At 39.5% G+C, this 26674-nt stretch overlaps 1 pseudogene; it reads right to left on the reverse strand.

The window, feature by feature from the left end:
• Positions 1-24116: 24116 nt before the first annotated feature.
• LOC132007444 (large ribosomal subunit protein eL31-like) lies at positions 24117-24691 on the reverse strand (annotated as a pseudogene).
• Between the last annotated feature and the right edge of the window lie 1983 nt (positions 24692-26674).

Genomic DNA, 26674 nt, shown 5'->3' on the forward strand with positions numbered 1-26674 from the left:
TGCACACTTAAAAACACATTTTTCATCATATGTAAAGATCTTAAGTCATCTGAATCTGAAACAATTGCTTTTTTGAGGAAATATCAACTATTAATCTAACTGTAGACAGAAGACTCTAGGGGGTAAATCTGATTTGTTTTTAAATTTCTTAAAATTTATTTTAAGGTAGCAAAAAACATAAGGCTGGCTCGATGAAAAAGAGGGTGCAAAATAAATGGAGTTGCTTCTTCCCGTAGCCCATACCAAAAACTCGATATTAGATCATGAACATTAACACTGGTTTCTCATTCCCTGTTTCAAATTAACAGGATGTTCTTTTATTAGGCTAGAAAGTGCCAACATAAATCAAACAAGAATATCATCTTTCCCTAAATAATAAGTAAAGAAACATGATAGAGTAGGAAAGTACCAAATTAGCTACAAATTTTCCATCTCATTGTTTTCTGTAAAATAAAATTTTATAACGAACATGCTCTATACAAGCTGTGCCGGTAGGTCTCGCTTCCAAAAACCCTCACAGAGCAGTAATAAAAACCAAGCATGAACTCTAGGACATCTGCTATGGCATTGTTATCAAATGCAATCATTTTGGTCACAAATCTAGACTTGCTTCAACTTTTTGTTGAAATATTAGTTTGTCTGCAGCATCTCCAATCTGGCACACGAGGACTGACAGATGCTCTGGTCTTACCTCAGCTTCAACTTACACGGCTTCTCATTATACTAGCTGTAGCTCGGCAAACTAGTCCTCTGTTCTGGAAAGCGGACAAAATGCCATCTGTCTCCGCATGGTTATCAAAACGAATACTGCAGTGTGAAGAAACTCTGCTCCAAATGGAAGAATGAGGAGGAGTTGCATCCCATCCATATCCTATTAGAAATTATATATATATACATATATATGTGTATATATATATATACACACACATATATATATGTATCTGTATATGTATGTATATGTGTGTCTAGATACATGTGTACATGCCATATACACATTTATATGTATATACATGTGCAAGGGATCATCATTCAAGCTTTCCAATGATTCCATAATGTGAACATTTTCAACCAAAAGGCATGTCTCACCTTTCCGAGCTCTATTTGTAACCTGTGCGGTTTACATCATCTGACACTAATTACTAGCTAGAAGGCAAGAGAGCGGTACTCCCTCAGCAAAAGATTCCAAGGTCATTCTGCAATTGAAAGCAGGTGGGAGCCTTACTTTAAAATTCAGACTAGATTCAGAGACAATGGAGAGAAAGAAAGGGGGCAAAGCCTTTACGGAAATGGAAGGACACATGAATTTCCACTACAGTATCCATGCCTGCAAGTCAAGGGGGAGGAGAGGCGGATGCCAAGGACAGGAACAAGAGTGAGGAAGAGGGCAAGACACCCCCGAGAACATAAAAATGGCACTGACTGCTTTGGTAGCCCTAAGAGGAAGAGTGTGGCTAGAAAAGTACCAGATCCCTTCCCTGCAGCAAAATGTGGAACTTGAACATTCCGTGTGACAGCATGTTTAACTTTGATTCCTATATTTCCATACATTTGAAGCACAGCAATGGAAAAGAACTTTCAACCTGAAGAGGCATTTCATACTTCAAGAAATCCAAGGAGCTCTTTAAAGCCAGTATTTTCTTCCACAGAGGTGCTGGAGATCAAAATCAATCGTATTGAGGATCTTCAGATTTGGAGACCCTGACTTAGGGGATATTCAGCCCTTTTCTCCCAAACCTCTTGACATTTTAAGTTGCCTGCTCAGGGCCAACAGTATATTCTCACTAGCCAGCAATTGATAGGTACTCAAGTCCTCCCAGAGTCCATGTGAGGGCCTTGTTATTTTCAAACTAAGTCCTTGTCTGAACCCCTAACCCCAGGCATCTGTCTAAAAGACTGATGAGGATTAGAAATCAGAATGAATGCTGGTTTTTACTCCAAAGTCAATTGGTTGGATCTGTTTACATAACCTTTTGTTTAATTCTATAGTTTATGAGAAATGAGATTCTGAAAGCTTTATATGAAAGCTCTCAGTCCAATTCCCACATGGGTCAGTTCACTTCACTCTGTCACATATCACAGACACATGCTGTCCCCTCACCCCATTGAACCATCTGGCAAATGGAGAGCTGGTAACAACGGGAGCTAAGAAGTAAATGTGGCCAGACCAGTGCAAACCCATCCTTGGAGGGAGGGGGCAGGAATGATCAGAAGTCCAGAGGGCCATGTTGAAATGCACAGGACAGCCTATTTCATTTTGCTGCCTCTTCCACTCCCATAATTAATTTCATTTATAAGCATCCTCACTATCAAATTTGTGTGGGGTTCCAGCACTTCCACTTGACTAACCTGTAACAGTAAACCTCACTGATTTATAATGCTGTTAGTCTATGTTATTATCATCAAGACAACAGAAACCCTTTTGAGAGAAGCATCTCAAAGAAAACAAAGCACCTGTGCAGGGTGGGAAGTCAGCTCTGTGCTTGTGGGGTCTCAGAAAGGGAAGCCCACTCAGGTCAGCCCGGCTATCTATAAAAGTCCTTGGGACATCTTGTACCCATTCCTCTCAGGGCTCCTGACACCTGTCTGCCCCTTCCCTCAACCCTGCTTTTCTCCTGGACTTTGAAGATCTGAACTCCGCCCGCCCCCCTGAAATGCTAACAACAGCAGGCCATGAAGCAAATTCACTAACCTCTCCATTCACATGGCTTCTCCTTTTTCAGAGGGAGAAAATTACACTGACCTTGCCTCTTTCATAGCTAGAAAACTGTGCCTGGCCCAGAACAGGCACTCAATCAATATTTGTTAGCATATTGAAAGATTAGAAAGTTACAGTGTCATCTAAGTGTATGGTGATATTAAACCATTATCACCATAGTGATTAATTTTAAATCTCTTATACTTCTCAATATTTGCATCAAACTAAGATGGCAGCAACTGCTGATTGATAAAGTCACAGACATATGGAGGCAATAACACAAGCTAATATTTACTGAGCACATACTAAGTACCAGGCAATATTCTAAACTGATTACATGGATTAACCCATGTAATCCTCCCAAGAACCCTACAGTATAAAAACTTATTACCTTGATTTTACTTATGAGGAATGCAAGGCTCAGAGAGGTTAAGTGACATGTCTCAAGTCACCCACACAGTGGGTAAATGAGAGCGATGGGTCTGAGTTGAGAGTTATCACGGGCTCAAGACCTGTGTGCATTTCTATGACGCTATTCTACAACCAAAGATCAAAGGAAAACAGGCAGCAGTAAATTTAAAGTAGCTAATCACAAACCAGACTTATGTTGATGTCATAGACCCCAATAACTACACGGCAGACAGAAAGCAATAACACCTGAAGTTCGTCAACACAAGATCAATAAAACCAGAGCCATGATCCATCATGATCTTAGTGACAATGTGGCCCTTTATAAATCAAACACTCGTTTTTGCTATCAGTCCATGCTCAGATATATTTAGGACATCATTTGCTTTGCATCATGTTCAGTTGGCAGTAACTCAGTCACATTGTTCCTTCATTCAGTAAGGCAGCAGTGGGAAGGTAGGAGGAGCGGTTGACTTGGAGTCAAAAGAGCAAGGTTTTGGTCCTGACTGGCACTAACTACCCTTTGTTCTCTTGTTGGTACATTAAGGAGGTTGGAATAGATTCCATATTGACTTTCTGCAGGGGCCACAGCTGCATGCTATTGCAATGATGAAGTTCATGTTTATCCCCTGAATCTAAATGGACTGAGGGAAGACCTGGAAGGAGGGAGGTGGGGAGGCGGTGGGGGGGATTCAATTGCTAAAACACCAGAGAAGGCCTTGAAAAATCCATAGACCCTCAGTTAGCCCCAACTTCTTGAAATTTCTCATGGCAGTAATGGGATTTTGACGATGGTGGTGGTGTTGGTGATGGTGGTGGTGATGAAGGTGATGACGGTCTACTGCTATCATTTACTGAGTACCCACAATAAACCTAGTATTTTACATACATTGTTTCCTTTAACCTCCTCAGAATATTGCAAGGCAGGTCTTCTTATACCCACTTTACAGATGAGCAAACTGAAGCTGAGAGAGATGAAATGGCTTTCTGAAGTCACACAGCTGACAAGTGGTAGAGCCAATATTCTGATCTTCAAGGTCTCACAGAGGAGATCACAGCACCTTATTTGGCACTGTGCATCCAGTCCCTATCCCAGGACCTAGCACTCCCTGAACGCCTGATTCAACCAGTGCTTACTGCTCCCACCCTTCCCTATGCTGTCTTTTTCTCTGTTTCACTCAAGATAGTATGTTAGGCACTTTACATATTTTAGCTCACACAGTTCGTCTTGTGATACTTTGAGAAAAATAAAATTATTCCCATTTTAGAATCGAGGTAAGGGGCACTTACCCAAATCTGCAAACAAAAATAGCTAGAAGTGGGAGTATCTGGCTAGTTCCAAATACTGACCTTCTTCAAGATTTTCAAATGATCTGTCAATTATGAATCATTATTTAAGAAAAAGATAAGTGATCTTCGTGGAATTTCACTTTAAGTGATGGACTTGTGTTTCTTGAGTTTTTCTTGCTTTTTTTTCCCTGGGAGACAGAAGGAGAGTGCGGGGAGGGGCAGAGGCAGAGAGAATCTCAAGCAGACTCCCCACTGAACGTCGAGCCTGACGAGGGGGTGGACCCACAATCCTGAGACCACGATCTAAGCTGAAATCAAGAGTTGGATGCTTAATAGACTGTGCCATCAAGGCGTCGCTTGAGTTTGTTTTCAACTTTGCTGCCATCCTTTTCCCCTGTAAATATATACACATATACCGAAGCCATTGGCCTCTTGGGTTTCAGGTTTAGTGCCATTTGAAATGCACACTCTGAACACCCAGCCTGGCACACAAGTGACTTGTGTGTTCTTCTGGTTCTTCCCTCAATCTCATATATTTCACTTTCATATGAAAGCAGACACATTCATGCTAAAAGACATTTAGTATTAAAAGTTCAAATGGACAACTTCTGTTGGCCTTCACTTGGTAAGAAATGAAGACAAATAAAACATATCTTTTATTTCCCACATATCCCAATTTTGTGAAACTGTCAATGTCAGTTATTTAGGACTGAGCACGTACGAAATTTCAGCTGAAATGATGTGAAGAGCAAAAGCACCATTAGGAGTTTCATAGATTTCCACTGGTTAGCTTTATAGAAGAAAGTTCCAGATACGACACAACCTTCACAGGGGGCCCTCAGGCATTGGTGGCACCATGCCACTTCCACTGGCAGATAGCTCTTATAGAAGCAAAGAATGCAATCTATCTTCTCAGAGTCTGATCGGGGTGCCTAGGTCTGAATGAGGTCACTCCTAGCACAACCCCAGTGCCACTCACAGTGCAAAATACCACCTAGTTCTGTCACCGGTCTTGTCCCTGTACTCATCCTGCACTCTCTCCTCTGAATGCCTCACACTACCCCAAACACCATGCCCTTTCCGGGCTTCATCCCTTCATATGTGCTGTTCACCTTCATTACAATGACTTTTCTGTTCCATCCTCACTGACAGAGAAGTGAGGACGTACACTTCTTTCATGACCTGGCTTGTCCTCTGGGAAAACTCTCCTCAGCTCAGGAGCAGAAGCATTCACACCCTTCCCTGTACCACTTAGCCAGCATGTCTATTTCTTCCACTAAAATGAAAGCTCCTCAAGACAGGCACTCTTCTGTGAGTCTCTGGGCCTCTGTGCCTAGGCTCTGGCACCTGGTAGGTGCTCTGTAGAAGTTCAGTGAATGAACACATGTGGACTCTCTATAGACATGGCTCATCCCTTCTAGTCTTCAAAGCAGAAAATTCAAAAGGGCATTTCAAAAGCATGCCTTTACTGCAGCTGCCTGGTTAAATCTGCTCACTTGCCATAGAAGGCCCTTTTTTTGCTTCAGTAAGGCACACATCTGACAACATGAGTTTATCTTTAAAGTGGAGTGTCTCCATTCTGAATGACAAAATGATATGGCCAGGAGGGGCAGAAAACTGCAAATCAAACTGCGATCCAAAATAAGTAAGGGTCAACTTCTTATATTCAATCATATGCAATGCTCCATTTATTTCTTGTAATTTGCGTTGTGTTTTCAAGCACAACAGTACGGGTAATCTCTTCTCAAACCATTCGTTCATTTGGGAGTTATTCCTTCTCCTTTTTACCTAGGCAGTTATATCTTAGCATTCTAAAGGTCCTTGTTCCCAATCTTCTTCCCTAAAGATATTAGAGTACAAATAGTATAGATCTTCTGCTCCTTGTGCTAGGCAAAATTTTAAGATGACCCTCAGTGACCCAGATCCATGCATAAATCTCTTTCTTTTGAGTATGGGTAAGTCCTATAACTTATTTCTAAGCAACAGAATATGGCAAAGGTGATAGGATATCAGACCTTTGATTAAGTTACATCATATGGCAAAGGTTAAGGGATTTTGCAGATGCAACTAAGGTCCCTAATGAGTTGACATTTAGTTAATCAGAAGAGAGATAAGCTTGGGTGAACCTGACCTAATCAGATTAGCCTTTGAAAATACAGTCTAGAACCTCCTGGAAGTCAGAGACTCAAAGGAGCAGAGAATCTGTCTCTCTCCATTGCCAGCATAGAAGAAACAAGCTCCCCAAAATTCTACAGCCATAAGAAATTAATTTTGCCAACAATCAGAGAGAGCTTGGGAGTGGGTCCATCCCTAACTGAGCTGTCAGATGAGAGGGCAGCCCAGCTGACATCTTAACTACATAACCTTGTAAGACCATAGGCAACGCAAAGAAGCTAGCAGTGCTATGCCTGTGTATCTGAACTACAGAAACTGTGAGATAATAAATGAAAACTTTTTAAAGTCACTAAATCTGTGGTAATTTGTTATTCAGCAATAGCATCATGTGCACCTGGAGCCCAGTACTAGTACACATTTTCTTATGTGTGTATCCCTCTAAACTTTGGACCTTAGTTACCTTATCTATGTGGTAAAGATCGTGTCATTTATCTTATGATCCCACTGTCAGAAGTAATGAGTTAATATATGTTAAGTATACTTAATACATGTTAAGTCCTTGTACACGCTAGCTATCACTCAAAGGTAAAATATTAAGAAATGGAAATTTATTGAGTCCCACTCAGTGCCAGGCATCATTCTAGTTGCTGGGTTTTTAGAAATGAACAAGACAGGGTGCCTACGTGGCTCAGTCATTAAGCATCTGCCTTCAGCTCAAGTCATGATCCCAGGGTCCTGGGATTAAGCCCTGCATCTGGCTCCCTGCTTAGCAGGAGGTCTGTTTCTCTCTCTCCCACTCTCCTTTCTTGTGTTCTCTCTCTTGCTTGTCTCCCTCTTTGTCAAATAAATAATATCTTAAAAAAAAAATGAAATGAACCAGCCAGACAAGGTGCCTTCTCTTACAGAATCCACATGCTAGTGATAAGGATATAGTAAATAGCTTCATATATGAATGAACAAGAACATATGATTAAAATAAGATAGGACAATGTGGTAGAGTGACTGGGAGACACATCCAATTGGGTGGCCACAGAAATCTCCAAAGAGGTGATATCTGACCTGAAATCTGAATGACAAAAAGGAATCAGCTGTGTGAAGATCCAGGGGCAGGGTATTTCACAAAGAAGAAAGAGCAGGGCTAAGCTTTCAAGGGAAAAAGAGTTTGGTGTTTCTGTAGAACAGCAAGAAGGCCATTAAGGCTGAAGCAGAGCAAGCAGGTGAGAGAGAGGGCTGAGATAAAGTGGAGAGGTAGGCAGGGGTCAAACCATATAGAGTCTCATATGCCATGATGAAGAATTTGCTGTTATCTGATTTCCCACCTGAGGGTTTTGACCTGGGTGAAAGGCATCTCCAACTGTTATACAGTGCTTGGATTGTAGGGGGCAAGAGTTGAAGCAAGGAGGGCAGTAGTACTGCTATGGTTCAGACAAAGATGGATGGTGACTTGGATTGGGGCAGGAGAAGGAGAGGAGAGCCCTGCAGATGGTCCCTCAGTACAATAAATATTTTATCAATGGTTAAATACATAAACTAAGGCCTACATGAAGTGAAATGCCACATTTTTCCTGTTATTTTCATGCCCTTCCCCTTATTTTCTCATACCAGTAATCCAGTGTATGTATATGCCTAGCATCTGAATCAACCAGCAAAGCTAGAGCAAACAGGAGGTTTCTTTTTTAAAGATTCATTTATTTATTGGTGGGGGTGTGAGGAAGAGAGAGAATCTCAAGCAGACTCTAGGCTGAGCCCAGAGTCTGGCTTTAGGCTCTATCCCATGACCTTGAGACCACGACCTGAGCCAAAACCGAGTCTCCAAGGCTCAATTGCATGAGCATCCAGGTGGCCCAAGATGCATTTATGTGTGTGCACACACATGTACATATGGATACTTGTATATATTAAAGTACATGTTTAAAAAACATAAGAAAACATCTTTATTCATTCATATCATGGGGCTTCATAAATTAAAACAAAAATACTAAGGGTCAAATACAAATTGACAAACATGAAGACTAAAAATAGAACTGGTTTCCCTGGGAAAATCTCTAAAAGAGAGTTTCAGCAAACTGAAAAGTATCATTAAATGTAGTTGTGTGTCTGATGTGTTTCCGTTTGCCAATGCACTCCATTAATTAAAGATACTGTCGTGATCTTATACCCAATGAGTAATTCCACCTTTAAATTAATCAAAAGCCAAAAATAGAAAGAAACCAATGAATTGTGACTTAAAACATCTCAGTAATACATCTGATATATCCAGCAGGTGAACAAAGAAAAGCCTTTGACAGCACAGAGTGCTGAAGAAATGCACAGTAATAGAGATAACATCTCTTCCAGAGGGCCAAGCCCAAATAACAGCTTCAGTCTTTTAAAGAAAAAGTAAGGCAATATCCAAGAACACTACCTACTATCATTTTCAATAACATGGCCCCCCAATCACTCCATGATTCTTGTTATTTTTAGTTTACAATAAACTTTCCATCATTTAAAATGCACTGATAATCCTCAACTGACAGACATAGCTTAAGTGCATGGTCTGTGGGGACAATTTTCTTAGGCCTAAGAAAGGTTGTGTTAAGCTTTGCTACAAATTCTAGAAAAAAAAAATAAGTGAATGCAGGAATGATTTCAATTTCACTCTAGGACTTTATTAGCCTGTATTTATCTGTTTGTAGTTCTTTCTCACGAAGTCACTGCATTTGTGCATGATCTTTTCTTATTTCCCCAATCCACCCTCCTCCCACCCAAAACCAATTCCATATATTATTGATTTGCTTTTCATAGTTACAGATGAGCACAATCATGGGCTACAAAGAAAAGTGCCCTAAATAAGTCAACGCAAAATCCACAGCCATGGATTGGCACATAAGAAGCCATCATTCTCTTGTGTTTATTCCTCATTGCAAAGTTTTATTGACTATTGAAAAGAAATTGGTGGGTCAAACCTGAGTTTAGAAATAAGAATTAAATTATCCAAGACCAGTTGAGTGAACTTCCACTTATATTTGATTTTAGCTCAGAAGTTATAAGTCATTTCTGGCTAGTAGTTTTTGATCTGATGAAAACATTTAATGGATGACCAAAAAAATTGGATTACTGACCACTCTGCTAAAGTTTAAAGATATGTACAGAATGGCATTTTTAAAGGTGAATGCAAAGAGCTATACTTGTGTGAGATATAAAATTGTTTACTTCTCTGTCTCTTCTTTTAGGCTGTGAACTCCATCAGGGCAAGAACTGTCTTTTATCTCAGCAGGTATGGTTCCCATCAGAGTAAGTGACTCATAGTAGGTTCAAAAGTAATGTTCAACTAAGGACTATAAGGTCATGGTCTGTGTCTTGAAGTCCTTATCATCTAATAGAGGAAATTGGGCACACATGTAAATTGCAAGAATACAAAGCAGTTTTACATAGAACAGATTAAATACAAAAAAAAATACATGGGATGAGTGGTAACTATAGGATGAGGCTCATATGCAAAGAAAGTTAAGGAGAAAACAGAATTAGCCAAATTTTTAAAGATGGGTAAATATGACTGAAAGAGGTATTCTCAACACTGGAAATGCCAGGAACAAAAGCAGGAAGGTAGGAAAACCCAGTGCATGTTCATAAAATCATGAATACTCCAGATCCAATTAAACATGGTGCTGGGCATGTGGAAAAGAAAAGGCTGGAAAGCTGTCTTGAGGGTAAAGAGAACCCACATACCAGGGGAAGGAAGTTGAACATTATTTAGTAGTCAGTTTGGTAGAATTTCACTCAGCAGCCACTAAAGAATTGGACTGACGTTAATTAATCCAACAAACTGTGAGAGATATCAACAGAATTCAAAGTTATACTCCAAAGTTAAAGGAGATCTCCGATGAATCTACATGGGAACCATACAAATTATACATGTGAACAAATCAACATAGGAAAACATACAAGTTATATACATGGAATGGCAAAAATAGAGAGCATCCTCAGGTACAGTCAAATAATACCTGGGCATCAGAGCAGGTGACAATCAGATAGTAATAAATAAGAACGAACATCCTCTAGAAATGTTAGTGTGAATAACCAGGGGACATCAAATAAATACCACTATGAGATATTTAAGATTTTGTCAGACACATAAAGGCAGATCGAGTCTAACTTTTATGTCTGAGATGAAACACGCATGTCAAGATATTAAGTAAGTTAAGATACACATAGGAAGGGTGCCTGGGTGGCTCAGTTGGTTAAGCAACTGCCTTCCACTCAAGTCCTGATCCCAGAGTCCTGGGATCAAGTCTTGCATCAAGATCTCAGCTCCATGGCAAGTCTGCTTCTCCCTCTGACCTTCTCCCCTCTCATGCTCTCCCTCACTGTCTCTCTCTCAAATAAATAAATAAAATCTTGGGACGCCTGGGTGGCTCAGTTGGTTAAGCAGCTGCCTTCGGCTCAGGTCATGATCCCAGCGTCCTGGGATCGAGTCCCACATCAGGCTCCTTGCTCCGCAGGGAGCCTGCTTCTCCCTCTGCCTCTGCCTTCCACTCTGTCTGCCTGTGCTCGCTCTCACTCGCTCTCTCTCTGACAAATAAATAAATAAAATCTTTAAAAAAAATAAATAAATAAATAAATAAATAAATAAAATCTTAAAAAAAAAAAAAAAGATACACAAAGAAAGAATGTGATGCCATCTGAACCTGGACTTGAACCTTGGCTCCACCACTTATTAGCTTTGTGACATGGGGCAATTTGCTTAGCTCCTCTGAGTCTCAATTTCCTTATAGGCAAAATAGTGATTACAATAATACCCACCTATGGAGTTGGTGTATTAAAGAGAAAATGGAGGTAAAAAGAACTCTGTGAATTGGGAAAGCCAACCTCCTCTCTTCTCAGACATTGGTGTGTGTCTAGAAATCATCAGGGAGGTTGTTTCAAATGTATATATATCCCCAGACCTCTGCCTTATAAATTTGATTTAACAGGTTGGCAGTGGGATTCCAGGATCCTCATTTAAAAAAAAAATTATGTTTCAAAAGAAACACACATAACATATAATTTGCCTACTTAACTACTTTCAGTGCACAGTTTGGTAATGTTAAATATATTCACATTGCTGTGCAGTAGATCTCCAAAACTGTATCCACTGAACAACTCCCTCCCCCATTTGCCCCTCCTTCTAGCCCCTGGCTACCATTCTATTTGCTGTATAAATTTTACCACTTTAGATACATCATAAATGCAATTATACAGTATCTGTTTTTGTAGCTGGCTTATTTCACTTAGCATAATGTCCTCAAGGTCCATCCATGTGTATGTGTGACAATGTCTTTCATTTTTAAAGCTGAATAATATTCCACTATGTGTGTGTGTATATGTGTGTATCTCACATTTTTTTTTTCCATCCATTTACCCACTGATGGACCCCTGGGTTACTTCCACCTCCTCGAAATTGTGAATAATGCTGCTACAAACAAGATGTGCAAATATCTTTTCAAGATCTTGTTTTCAGTTCTTCTGAATACTGTATACCCAGATGTGAGATTGCTGGATCATATGGTAGTCTTATTTTTAATTTTGGGGGGAACCTCCATACTGTTTTCTATAGCAGCTACACAGTTTTTCATTCCCACCAACAGTGCACAAGGATTCTGATTTCTCCATATTTTCACCAACATTTATTATTTTCTAGTTTTTTTTAATAACAACCATCCTAATGGGTGTGAGGTGGTATTTCTTTGTGGTTTTGATCTGCTTTTCTCTAGTGGGATCTGCATATTTAATAGGCTCCCAAGATGTTCCAACACTGCAACAAAGTCACACATTGAGGAAAAATTGCTCCAGGTCAACAGTGGTCATTTTTTTTCAGTAAGAAGAATGAGGATAATGAAGCTGGCCATTGCCATTTCAGCATGGATACCACAAAATAATCCAAAACTATACTTCCTACCACATTACCATTACAGTTGGAAGTTTAATTTCCTACACAACTTCTAACAACAATGAACACTGACTTTTTGCAATTACTTACTTGTTACAAAGCCTCTGACATAATGCAAATGCAAGTTCAAATCTCCTGTGAATGACAATTGTCATTGCCTGTTCATCTATGCTGTAGGCACTGGTATGTATAAAAAGCACCTTAAAGGATAAGATTTTTATTCATTAAATGCTTTTTATACTACCAATATTTCCCAACAAAGAGAATCTTTGCCGACTCACTTCCTTTCTCTTGGTCACTACCATTATTTTTAACTCTCTGGTGCCCTGGCCCACACTCAATTTTAATTCTGCATAGTTTGCATGTGTACTCTAATTTTATCATTGATGTGGGAGTACCAATTCTATCCATAATATACTCTATACCAAATGCATTCAGATTTTCTCCCTTTGGGTATAAGACCATTTGGTCTTTCCACAAAGGCTTATGCAAAAAAACAAAACAAAACAAAACACCCTGAGAAAATTGGGGGGGTGGTTATCCTAGAATTTGAAGAGCAGCAATAAGAATATTCATTAGGGGTACCTGGGTGGCTCACAGTTAAGCGTCTGACTGTTGATCTCAGCTAAGGTCTTCATCACAGAGTCATGAGTTCAACCCCTACATTCTGCTCCATACCAGGTGTGGAAGCCTACTTTAAAAAAAGAAAAAAGATCTTCATTAAAAGCTGCATCTAGAAAATACTTATTGAGTACCTATTACATGCCACTCTTAGTCACAGATTCAATTATCAATATATTTCAGTCACCACTTGCTGTAGAAGGAATCCTACCAAACAAAAATACTTGCAAGATGGCTGTTAGAGTCATCGCCAGGGCTATGAATACATTGAGAGACTGATTCAGGGGCGCCTGGGTGGCTCAGTGGGTTAAAGCCTCTGCCTTCAGCTCAGGTCATGATCTCGGGGTCCTGGGATTGAGCCCCGCATCAGACTCTCTGCTCAGTGGGGAACCTGCTTCCCCTTCTCTCTGCCTGCCTCTCTGCCTACTTGTGGTCTCTCTCTGTGTCAAATAAATAAAATCTTAAAAAAAAAAAGAAAGAAAGAAAGACTGATTCATTATTTCTTGGAATATTTACTGAGCCCCTATTATGTTCCAGGTACTGCAGTAGAGGCTGGAGATAGAACAGTGTTTCGATACTAAAAACTGAGGTTTCATCATTGAATAATGATGCTTCACCTAATAGGGGGATTATCTATCTTACACTCTTGCCTTCTTAATCTTGGCCCACCTCTTTGTTGTGCAGTGCTCACACAGACCTTCCTATTTGCCTTTAGCAGTAATATCCCTATGTTTAAGTACTGATACTCAATTAATAATTGTTTTTCTTTCTGTAGGATTGAAACCTATTCCATTCAAAATAGCCCATGGTATATTAAGGCAGTCCACCATATTTAAGTTAAAATAGTATGGGGAGTGCTTGATTTCAGGGATAGAAATACAAAAGCCAGCAAAGACTACAATATGAAATTGACTAAACTGGAGTAAGAGCCAAAGGAAGTTAATATGGATAAAGCTTTGAACAAAGACTATTCATTTAGGGTTCCAGACACAGCTCCCTACCACCCCACAGAAAGATTTAGCTCTTACAACAATGGATAGTTTCCCAGACAGGTGATCTTAAATGACACTATTTAGCTTTAAAATGTTCTAGCAGCATAGAAAGAAATATGTGTTTCTCTTTGGAGAAGTATGAGGATAGTCCTTTGGGGTCAAAGTTCCTAGGAATAAGGTAGGGAAAAAGTTCAGGCTACCGGTAACCACGCTGTGAAGAGAGTTCTAGGCCATGGTGTTGTCAAAAGATACTCCATAACTCAGTAACTAACTAACCCAATGTTAAAAGGCAAGAAATTATTCTGAAATAGGCAGAACCCTTATTTCCAACTGAAAAGAATACTTCATCATCAATTCCCTCTCTGGTATCCCAGCTCTCTGAAGAACCCACCACAGTGGCTGAGAATAAAGGTCTAGGATTTATTTTTGTTGGTGAAATCTTTGGTAATAGAGTAAACCCAGAGTGTGCCAGTTACTGCCATTTCACTTTAGTTAATACTTGGCACCCTGAGGTTTCAATGAGAAACCAAGAAGCATAATTTTGTAGCAGAAATTAAAAACTCAAGAAGCTAAGAAATGTGTTCAAATTTCACATTAATTCTCTGCTGAGGCTGGAAAAGCACATGACTAATGACTCTGTTTTCAGCTAAAGTGTTCTGACATAATCACTTTCATTATTAAAAAAATACATATATATCTGCCAATAGGCTCCTTTGATGTTTATCTTCCTTCCATATGTCCTTCTTTTCCAATTGAATAATAAGTCATTTAAATTAAGTTATTTCCTTTAAAACATCCTTAAAAAGTAGGTGTCCTTCTCTGATTAGGACCTCAAATGACATGGAAATCACTACCACCCCCATAGAGTAACCCAAAAGGGGCAACTATAATTTTCAACCCCATTGCAAACACCATGCACATACTCTTCCTTATATCAAACAAAATCTGTCTTCTGGCTTTCTCCAAAGATCCTAAAATTGGCTAAATATGTCTCCATGTGTGATGCCCAGAACTAACCTTGGCATTCAAACTCATTTGTTCATTTATTCATAAATATATTCATTTAACCAATATTTACTTAGTGTTAACTCTTTGGCATTGTAATATGCATAAAGGATACAGCAACATGAGAAAAAGACATGGTTCTGCCTGCAAAGAACTTATAAAGTGTGAGGAAATAAACATTTGACTATAATTATGCAAATAATTATTTAGTAGTATTATTAGTTACCTGTGTTGTGTAGCAAATTACCACCAACTTCAAGGCATAAAACACACACTTATCTCATACTTTCTTTGCATCAGGAATCAAGGAAAAGCTTGACCTGGGTCCTTTGCTCAAGATCTCAAGATTGTAACCAAGGTGCTGACCAGGACTGCGATCTCACCTGAAAGCTCTACTGGGGATGGATCCACTTTCAAGGTCCCTCAGGTTGGTGAAGGAATTGTTTTCTTTGTAGCTGGCCATAGGACAAATGGTATCTTGGTTCTTTTTTTCTTTTTTTAAGATTTTATTTATTTACTTGAGAACTTGAGAGAGGGAGAGAGAGAGAACATGAGAGGAGAGAGGGTCAGAGGGAGAAGTAGACCCCCTGCTGAGCAGGGATGCCCCCCCCCCATGCAGGACTTGATCCTGGAACTCCAGGATCATGCCCTGAACTGCAAGCAGTCACCTAACTGAGCCACCCAGGCACCCCAGTATTTTGGTTCTTAAGTCCAACAAGGGAGAGATTCTAGGAAGACAAACTAGATATACAATCACAGACATGTGATCATGTATAGCCTGTCAATTTTGCTATATATTCTACTGGTTATAAGCAAGTCACAAACTCTGCTCATGCTCAAGGAGAGAGGATTATAAAAAGATGTGATCACTAGGAGGTAGATCATGAGGACCACCTTAAAATTCTAATTACCATAGTGATAAAGTTAAATAGTGTTATTAATAAAAAGCTCAGAATGCTATGACAGTAAATAATCTATTTTAGTGAGGAGGGGAAGTCATTAAGTTTTGTGTATAGCTTGTTTCACCCTAACCAGATCACAAGGTGATGTTTTAGTCAGGACTGTGGAGCTAGCTGGGCAAATGCAGGGATTGTTGTGTATTAAGAGGAAAAAGTTTCAAAAACAGGGCAACAGGAAAACAACAGATATGAAAGCCTAAGGTGGGAAGATACCTGATGCAGAAAGTAAATATAGAAGAATCCTAAGTAGGTGAGCACCAAAGTCAGGATCCAAGGCCAAGTTTGAGATAGGCACCATTTTATTCCCACCTCACCCTCTGCAATATGTGAGGCTCACATAAGTAAGTTTTCTCCCTATGGTGACTCTTGCACAGAAAATTCTAAGTTGTAGAAATTAACAAACAACCAGAATGAAAATCTTCCAGGGCATTAAATTGCCCACCAAGCCCCCCAGCACATGGAAACCAATTCTAACCCTTCTTAGTTGGGGCATTGAGGCATGTCCTAAGTCAATAAATATATTAGAAGGTGCCAAAGGATCTAATGAAGTAGAAAGTCCCTGGAGCATCATTAGAAAACTGTATACAAAATGCATTCCACAGGAGTCAACACTGGCAAGACAGTGTCATTATGCAGCCCTTCTGGTGCTTATGAGAACTCAAACTCCTTGCATATTCTGTTCTAATGAAGGATAATAAGACACTTGTGAACTCAAGCTCACAGGCTGATGCTTAGTGTTACTACCAATTATCAATACATTGTAAGTATCTGGGAAGGTTGTCCTCTTTGGCTGAGCCCAGATCAGTGAGGAAGAAAGGGGACAGCCTCCTCGTCAGCTAATGCAGCTGAATCAACTCTGGAGATAGAAGTCACAGCCCTCACATCTGAGCCTCTGTGAGTAGAATACTGCCTGGTATTTTGTTAACTCAAATAAATTAGAAGAGCAAGAATCTCATTTAATTTCCATTGAGACACAGCAAGGTCTTATGAGTCTCAGCTCTATACCTGTCCAGATATTGGAATAGGCTATCAGATGTTTTTATAGAATTTTCCACCCATAGTGAGCAATCATATATTATGGAGAATTTAGGAAGAGAACTTAAAAGCAGAGGCTGGGTTCAATGATCTCATGAAATTTCCTCTAGTTCTGGGATTATACAAAAATCAGTATACTTCAAGGTGGCTGTACAGTCAGGAAAGCCAATATTCCAGGTAAGGTTTCTCTGCCATTATCCCAGAGTTTTTAAAAAAGACTTTGAAAAGATAATGAAGCAATGACCAAATAAGATGAAGTCTTTAAAAATGATTGATCCCTTCCATTGTTTTAAATGAACCTTTCTTACTTGCAATGATCCCAGAATCAGCTTCAGACCTAAAGGTGACACACTTCAGACCCAAAAGTAGAAAGGGACAGATATTGGCTAGCAGCCAAATTAAGAAACCAAGGACAATGGTATTCGCTTAATGAGAGGTCACATAATCCAATCTCCTAACCAGAGTTAGTGTGAGCAGAGAAGAGCTCAGGGAGATCATAAAACATGTTAACACTGGAATAAATAATTGGAAAATTCCTAAGACCCTCTAGGGTCCAACTTCAAGGTTATATTCAAGGAGAATCAGTGTTCTCCATCTGCATTCTGCACTTCCTCAAAAATAGATAAGCAAAGAGCAAAATGCAACTGAATCCCAAGTTAAGACAGAAGAGAGTGAAATCAAGTCCCATTACCGGCTGCAGATAAAAGTATTGCAATATGTGAAGACAAAGGGGGCACAGAAGGGTTTTGTGATAGACTCACCAGGAAAATGAGAGTCTTTCAGTTTATAATTCAACATCCTCATTCTTATTATATCCACTTGGCTCAACACAGGAAAGTACACTGGGATTAATTATAAGGTTGTTTTGTTTATAACACAGCAAAATTAAAAAAAAAAAACTGAATGACTATGGCTGTGGTCACAAGCAAATGACCATCATTTCCAAACATTTCGTGCATGAAAATGTAAATGGGGGGCACCTTGGTGGCTCAGCCAGTTGGGCATCCAACTTTTGATCTCAGCCCAGGTCTCAATCTCATAGTCATGAGTTCAGGCCCCACATTGGGCTCCATGCTGGGTGTGGACCCTACTTAAAAAGAAATAAAATAAAAAGTAAAATGTAAATGAGATAGTTTGTCTACAGTATTGAAAGTAATGCTGACTAGTTCCCCTTACAGGATTTCCCAGAATGGAACAAGTTCACATGTAACCTAGTTGCTCAATCTACTCAGGAATGCCCACTCTGATGCAGGGGGATGGGGAATGGGAAATAGTTCCCTCCAGGAGATGATGCCTCACCAGTGACGAAAGTTCTTTCCTCTCTTGGCTTTCATGGTTTCCCAACACAGCTTATTTCTTCCATTGCTTCCCCACAATAGTAGTAATGTTCTGAGTGTCTATACAGGGCTGAGAAATAAAATGACCTTCCCAAAGTCACACAGCTTGTGAGCATCAAGCCTGGGCATTAAAAACAGCTGTGACTCCAGAGTCGATGTTTCCATAATTAAACACAGTGCCCTGAAATGGGTAGAGGTACATGAATACATGTCTGTGTAGGTACCCACATACAAGTAAGTGTAAGTACAAACACACACTTCTATTTCTCTTAGTGGTTTCCCTCAAGACACAAAATGAATTTCACTGTTTAGATAAAAAGAAAATGAATGTCAGGAGGTCATTTGAAGATATTTAAGAAGAATAATGTAGAAATGATATTCAAGAACAGAAGTGATACTGTAGAGATTATGCCATATGTAAATTAAGCCAATGGAGCATCAGGAAATTGTAGGTGGGTCCTTGTTCTTTTTCTCTGACTTTCAAAGTACTCTATGACAGAGTGTCCTCAAGTGGTAGCCATAGGAGACTTCTGGGAGGCCAAAGTTAGCCCAAAATATATGTGATATAAAGGTAGAAAGCAACTTGTCACAGGTCATCCATTACACCAAGGATCGTGATGGGTTGTAGAACCCAGTGTCTTAGAATCCAGTGGTCTTCCCACTGACTAGATTTTGAACATTCAAGAGGAGTCAGGAAAGAAAGAACATGAGTGACAGAAAAGTGTTTGGTGGAAAGTACATAGCCTAATAAGAAAAGGGAACCGTAAAACAGTGTTTGCTTGAGCATAGGAAAGATGAGCACACGAAAAGGATGAGCAGACGGGGAGGTGGACCTATGGGGAAAGAGGGCTGTGAGTGCCATTTCTGACATGATCTGACTCTCTGGAGTCAAGGGCTGGGAGGGTGAAGGGAAGAGACCATCTGCTCTACCCTCAAAACATCTGTTATAAAATAAGACTGATGGCATGTGTCATGTCAGGAGGATCTTGTGAAAGAAACTGCTGAGCCGTACATGATCTGAGCTAATGGAGAACTCCCCAAGGTTTGGAGACCTAGATTCTAATCCCAATTCAACTGCCAATTTACTGTGGAACACTGGGAAACTGCTTAACCCTATTCTGTCTCAAGTTCTCCATTGGTAATGGGGCAGTAAAAGAAAAGCTTTTGGGGGTACTCCAAAATCACTTTCCTCTATTCTTGGTAAGTACAACATAACTGAGAAGTCCTAATGTTGTCCCTCCCTTTCCAGTTCAAAGAGTCCCTCCATTTCTGCCCAAAGAAAAGAAGCAGAAATCTTTCATTATCTGTCAACTTTTGGAGAAAAATGCAACAGATCACTCTTCCATCCACAGAGAGAGTTTTAAGGAACTAAGAGAAAAATCACAAATGTAATTACATGGTTTTGCTTACACTGGGAAGAACAACATCCATTTTGTCATATCTGTGATCTCATATTGAATAGTCCCTAACAAAATATGTAGACAGAGTACATGCCAGAGGCTATACAGTTTTAACAGCTGTCCAGTTCTTCACGCCATAAGTCCCCTTAGAAAGAGCAAAAAATGGACCCAGAACCTGCCCCTGGTTTCTTCATGCTAACAGGTTGTTTACCACTGAGATTGGATGTATTTTATGGAATGCTCACAAAAAAATAAAGTTAAATAAATTGAACACCTATTTGGTATTTTCAATTCTAGGCAACCAAACATAAAGGAGCCAGTAGTCTTATTAAAGGGAAATTGCTCATCATTATCATTTCTAGAACAAAGGAAGAAATTAAAGGCATAATAATTTTTCACATCTTGCCTCTGAATGGCCATAAATATCCCCATTCATCAGTATGAAACAGACAAATTTATCTAAAGCGGAAGATCTTTTTTTCTGCCAATGGCTACTTATTCAGAAGGTGGGTAAAGGAAGAGAATCTTGAGGGAGTCCTGGGCTTTTGTTTGTTTTGTTTGTAACTAGAAAACTGGATCACGAAGGTCCCGCTGGCAGAGTATCACTGGAGTTTAGAGGTCACAGTATGGAAAATGCCACCCTTAAATCCATCCCTTTGAGCTAACTGTCACTCCCTGCAGGCAATAAATTTTAAAATGCAGATATTCCTGAGAGGAATAACACATTGAACTAAGATCATTTTAGTGTGAATTACTCTATTGGATGGCTTTGTCACTCAAGTAAATAGCCTTGAGGAACATGATTTGAGAGCATCGGACAAGGTCTGAGAGGAAAGGATGCATTTAAAAAGAGGGCTCTGAGAAAGTCCCAGATATAGCTTCAGTTCTTGGCCATTTTGCTTGAAGTCAGCATTGAGAAGCTTGGCAAGGTGATGGTATCCTTGGGAATTTCAGTGGAATAAAGTAGAATTCCAAAGAGGAAGTTTTATACTAAATACACTTGCATTATATAGTGTTAGATGACCCTGGTGTTCTTCCAAAACAGCATGATCCAGTAGAAAGACGTGAGTCACAGAAGTCATTTTAAATTGTCCAGTAACCACATTTCTTTTAAGTAAAAAGAAACAGGAGAAAATAATTTTAATATTGTTTTTTCTTTAACTCAGTATATCCAAAATATTATCATTTCAAATATAATTTATAGAAAAAATTAAAGAGAACATTTACATTCTTTTTTATACTAAGTCTCTGAAACCTGCTGTATATTTTACACTTACGATATACCTCCATTCAGATGTTAAAAGTTCTTTGGAATAGTTGATCTAAATTTAGATCTCATAACATTTACAGTTGGTAAAGTAGTTTCACATACCCAAATTGTTCTAAATACACTTAAAAGCTTTCCAGTACCTGAATTGAATATCAGTTTTAAAATATGAATTAATCACAACTAATTAAATAGAAATGAAAACAGGATCTCAAAGAAGTTTCTGTATTCCCATACTCATTGCAGCATTATTCACAATAGCCAAGACATGCAAATAACTTAAGCGTCCATTAATAGATGAATGGATGAAGAAGATGTGGTGTATATACACAATGGAATACTATTCAGCCAAGAGAAAAAAGGAAATCTTCCAATTTGCAACAGTATGGATGCACCTTGAGGGCATTGTGCTAAGTGAAATAAGTCAGACAGAGAAAGAAAATACCGCATGGTATCACAAAAATATTGAATCTAAACAAAAAGTCAAAGTCATAGAAGCAGAGTAGAGAATTGGTTGCTAGAGGCTATGGGAGTGGTGTGGAAAATGCGAAAGGTTGGTCAAAGGTTACAAACTTTTAGCTCTAAGATGAATAAGGTTTGAGGATCTAATAGATAACATGGTGACAACAGTTGATACCATTGTATTGCATGATTGAAATAATTTTTTTCATTCACTATAATTCCAAATCCAGTTCCTTGTTGCACTAACCACATTTCAAATCCTCCAAAACTACATGTGGCTACTGTATTGGACAGAGCTGGTCTAGGGTGTAAGAAATGGGGAGCCAAAGCCTTCATGTTTGAGTCACAGCTTCACAGTAAGTATTGCTAAGTTCATTTTGCCTTTTTCAGGGGCACAGACTACATTTGTATACCTGGCCAGCCACTGGACACATGTTCTCCACAACTCATGAGGCAGCCCAATCAGAAGATAATGTAGATGCCATAACATCAGCCCTACCTACTGCTTGTGAAAACAGCGCCTTGAGGGGCACCTGGGTGGCTCTGTTAGTTAAGGGTCTGACTCCTGATTTTGGCTCAGGTCATGATCTCAGGATCCTGGGATGGAGCCCTGTGTTGTCTGGCTCTGTGCTCAGCATGGAGTCTGCTTGTCCCTCTCTCTCTCTGCTCCTCCCTCTGCATGCATTCTCTCTCTCTCTCTCAAATAAATAAATCCATAAAAAGAAAAACCCCAACTCTTTGACGGTAGGAGCTAGCACCTGACAGGTGACCAATAGTTTCCTTTTGACATGCTTTCTGATGAGAACTTTATTCACACTAGGTATCCCTCATTTATTCAGATAACAGACTATGAACTCATGAAAACTGTGTTTAATAGCTGCTCATAGAGAACCTACTGTCTACTCCCTGTCTCCTAAAACTGTGCCTCCTAAATGATGTCGGAAATTTCCGAAGTCTAGTTGGCCTATTAAAATTAAGAACTCCCAGGGGCACCTGGGTGTCTCAGTTGGTTAAGTGTCTGCGTTCAGATCAGGTCATAATCTCAGGGTCTTGAGACCAAGCCCCACATTGGGCTCCCTGCTCGGCAGGTAACCTGCTTCTCCCTCTGCCTCTGCTTCTCCCTGCTTGTGCTTTCTCTCACCCTCCCAGTCTGTCAAATAAATAAATAAAATCTTAAAACCAAAATTAAATTAAGTTAAATTAAACACTCCCATTGGGACTGAGATGCTGTAAAATTCTCTTGATGTAAGTCAGACCTAGAGCAAGGCAGAAACTAAGCACCTGAAAAAAAAGGCTACAGAAGGGGCGCCTGTGTGGCTCAGTGGATTAAGCCGCTTCCTTCGGCTCTGGTCATGATCTCAGTGTCCTGGGATCGAGCCCCGCATCGGGCTCTTTGCTCAGCGGGAGCCTGCTTCTCTTTCTCTCTCTGCCTGACTCTCCACCTACTTGTGATCTCTCTCTCTCTGTCAAATAAATAAATAAAATCTTTAAAAAAAAAAAAAAAGGAAAATCAACCTTTAAAAAAAAAAAAAGAAAGAAAGAAAGGCTACAGAATGGGGATATAGAGGCACAAAGGCCAAATAGTGTTGGTGGTACAGAATGCCTCATGTGTACCCTGCACAATACTGCAGACTTCCAGAGTGGGAATTTGGGAGGACATTTAGAGTAAAAAAGAATTATACCCACTAGAATGGCTACAATTTGGAAAAGTGGAAAATAATACATGTGGGTGAAGATGTGGAGAAGGTGGAATCTTCATATACCACTGGTGGGAATGCAAAATGACTCAGCCACTGCAGAAACACGATGGTGTTTCAATAAGCTATTCACAGAATTACCACACCTGTGTATATGTTTAAGAGAATTGAAAACAGGCATTCACATTAAAACTTATACACAAATGTTCACAGCAGCAGTATTCACAATAACCTAAGTGTCTATCAATAGACAAGTGGATAAACAAAATGTGGGCTATCCACACAATGGAACATTCTTCAGCCATAAGAAGGAATGAAGTGCTGAGTACTGACACATGCTCCATGTGTTAATCTCAAAAATTTTATGCTACATGAAATAAATCAGGAGCTAAATGCCACATATTGTATGATTCTATTTATATCACAGATCCACAATAAGCAAATCTTCAGAGGATTTAGAGGAGAGGAAAGTGGAGAGTAACTCTTAATGGGTATGGGGTTTCCTTTGGGGTAATAAAAGTAATCTGGAACTAGAAAGTGGTGACTGATGTACAACATTGTGAGTGTACTAAATATTGCAGGATTGTACACTTTAAAATGGTTAAAATGGTAAATTCTGTTATATGCATTTTATCACAGTTTTTTAAATGTCAAAAAAAGTCTGAAGAATGACATTTTTGTCCAAAACAAGATGGAATTTTAATCAATAGGAGACTGAAACAGTTCTTTCTTTTCTTCCTTCTTCTTGGATTTTCTTCCCTTTCAGCTTCTTTTCCCCCTATATAGTATAACGCTATCTCTAAATTCATTTGTTTGCATTACACCTCATAAATGCCATACCTTTTTTTTCCTTTTATTTAAAGCAATTGAAACTATTGTTTTGTTTTGTTTTTTAAGTTTTAAACATTTATTTGACAATCAGGGGTTAGTTCTCATCCACATTAACTGTCTGTAGATTTTTTTAAAAGATATGATTTATTTATTTGAGAGAGAGATAGCATCTGTGTGCATGAGTAGGGGGAGGGGTAAAGGAAGAGGGATAAGCAGACTCCCTGCTGAGCTGGGAGCCCAGCTCTGGGGCTCTGTCCCAGGACCCTGATCATGGCCTGAGCCAAAGGCAGAGGCTTAATTCACTGAGCCACCCAGGCACCCCTGTAGATTTTTTAAGTGGTGACAAGTACATATGGAAACAATGCATAGAGCTTGTTTGTGAATCTTCATCCTCGTTACATTTTCTGGACAGCCGCACATGGATACAGTAGGGAACGTTCCTTATCCCTTTGGTTCACACAGCTTTGTTGAGCCTGGTGCTAATGCACACATGTGGAGTTCCCATCTACTCTGTGCCACATTTCCAGATCTCTCTGAGTGTCTGAGGAACAGCCTTCTAGAAACCCACTCCATGATGTGCTTGTGAATGGTGATGGTGTTTTCTCTGGTCACCACCTCCCTGGTGGCAGAAGAGCCCTTCTTCTCATCACCCTTCTTTGTGGGAGTCATTGTGCCCAGCCCTGGCTGGAAAGGAAGAGCTTAACAAATTTTTATTCTAATAATGCCTGCCTAACAAGTGTCAAGAAGCATTCCAGGCATTTGGTAAACATTTTCCCAATTATTATAGGAGACAGAGGCTTTTAAATTAGAAACAGTAACAATATTGCCTGAGATCAGTCTTTGAAAGGAGAAATATAATGAGAGGTACCAAAGGTGAAAGACCAACAAAATGAATCTAATTTGGAAATCTTCATTTTCATCCTAAGAGATGCATTCATTCATTACTACAGTGAAAATTTACTGAGTATATACAATGTGGTCCTGCCTGATATGGCAAAATGATGTAACAGATTCTTCCTGAAGTCAGTTTTGAGGGAACATGAAGAGTCACAGAGTCATTGAAACAAATGTAATATTAGTCTACAGGTGTGAAGGATTAAACAGAGGAATGTGTTAAACCCCATTGGACGGTGGGTAGACAAGATCATTCCCTACATTTCCATACTTGTGTGTGTGTTTGTGTGTTTCTTTCTAATGTAATATATAGGAGTTCCACTCTCATACCATCCTTGGGGGATCAGAGCCAGAGAACTGCTTGGTTAGTGGTGAGTCCATGATTCAGCAATATTTCTAGCACTGCCAGTAGTATACCACATTGGACCTGGTCCAAGGTAGGTAATGCCAAACTCTGTGCTATGTAGTGTATAGGGAGGATCCCATGATATTTGGAGACCCATATGTTGTGTTCTGACTCCAAATTTTCTACTTTTTTATTATTGTGAAATACAAGATCTTCCAGACAAGAAAAAAGTTGAGCTACCTCAAATCCATCCTATTACACCTGATGCTCATGACTTTTAGGTATATGTTAAGAAGAAACATACAGCACAAAAAGAATATTCTTTTTTTTTAAGATTGTATTTATTTATTTGACAGAGAGACACACAGCAAGAGAGGGAACACAACAGGAGGAGTGGGAGAGGGAGAAGCAGCAATGTGGGGCTCCATCCCAGGCCCCCAGGATCATGACCTGAGCCAAAGGCAGACGCTTAACGACTGAGCCACCCAGGTGTCCCCAAAAAGAATATTCTTAAAGCACCCCCCACACACACACATTACTGGAACCTGAATAAGGAAATGATGAGAAAAATAGCAATCACGAGTTCTCTGCACAACAAGGCAGGCCTGCACAGAGAGCAAAAAATAGATGAAAGACACAAAAGAACGAAACCCTAAATCTGAGAGCTTCAGCTCAGTGATGGAAGCTTCTGATAAGTTCCTCTGTTCATACTTTTAATTTATCATTGCGAAGCTCAATTATGAAAGCAAGACAATAAGTCAAATATAAGGCAAAAATGGGAAGCAATTGTTGAACAACTAAACAAGAAGAAACCTGAATTGGAAAGGGCTAGAAAGAGCAAGACCTCTGTAACCCACAGAAAACCTCGGGACACTTTGTAGATTTTTTTCTTCTCTTCACACAGGCTGAGTGGAAGTGCCTCAGTATTTGCAATTTTGGCTTATTAGCCCACACCTTCACCTCAGAGACATTCATGTATACATAAAATTGTCAGTCCCAAAGAATAGATTCAAAATATGTAAGATTTGAAACATTATTAGAAAAGTACTATCTTGCTATGGTGGGATTCTAGAATACATAAAGGGCATTCATATCCATTGTCTCACTGGATATTTAACCTAAATAATTTGAAATCTTTTCATCATATATTTTCTGGTATGTGTACGTTCATACTAATATTTTCTAGAGAACTGCATTCTGTATTTCATAGATGCTATCACTGTCCGTAAATTAACTTTCACAGTGGCCTTAAAATGCCAATCCTTATGTGAAATGCAAAATTAAAAACAACAACCCCGAATTGAAAACCCTATTGAAGGCTGTAAAATCCTTTGTTAATGGACTTGGTATTCAAGAGGAACAATGGGCACAGTGGTTCCCTATACTAGGTAAGTACAGATCGAGCCCCTCCA

Source organism: Mustela nigripes, chromosome X (genome assembly GCF_022355385.1).
Source record: "Mustela nigripes isolate SB6536 chromosome X, MUSNIG.SB6536, whole genome shotgun sequence".
In the NCBI taxonomy this organism is placed as follows: domain Eukaryota; kingdom Metazoa; phylum Chordata; class Mammalia; order Carnivora; family Mustelidae; genus Mustela; species Mustela nigripes.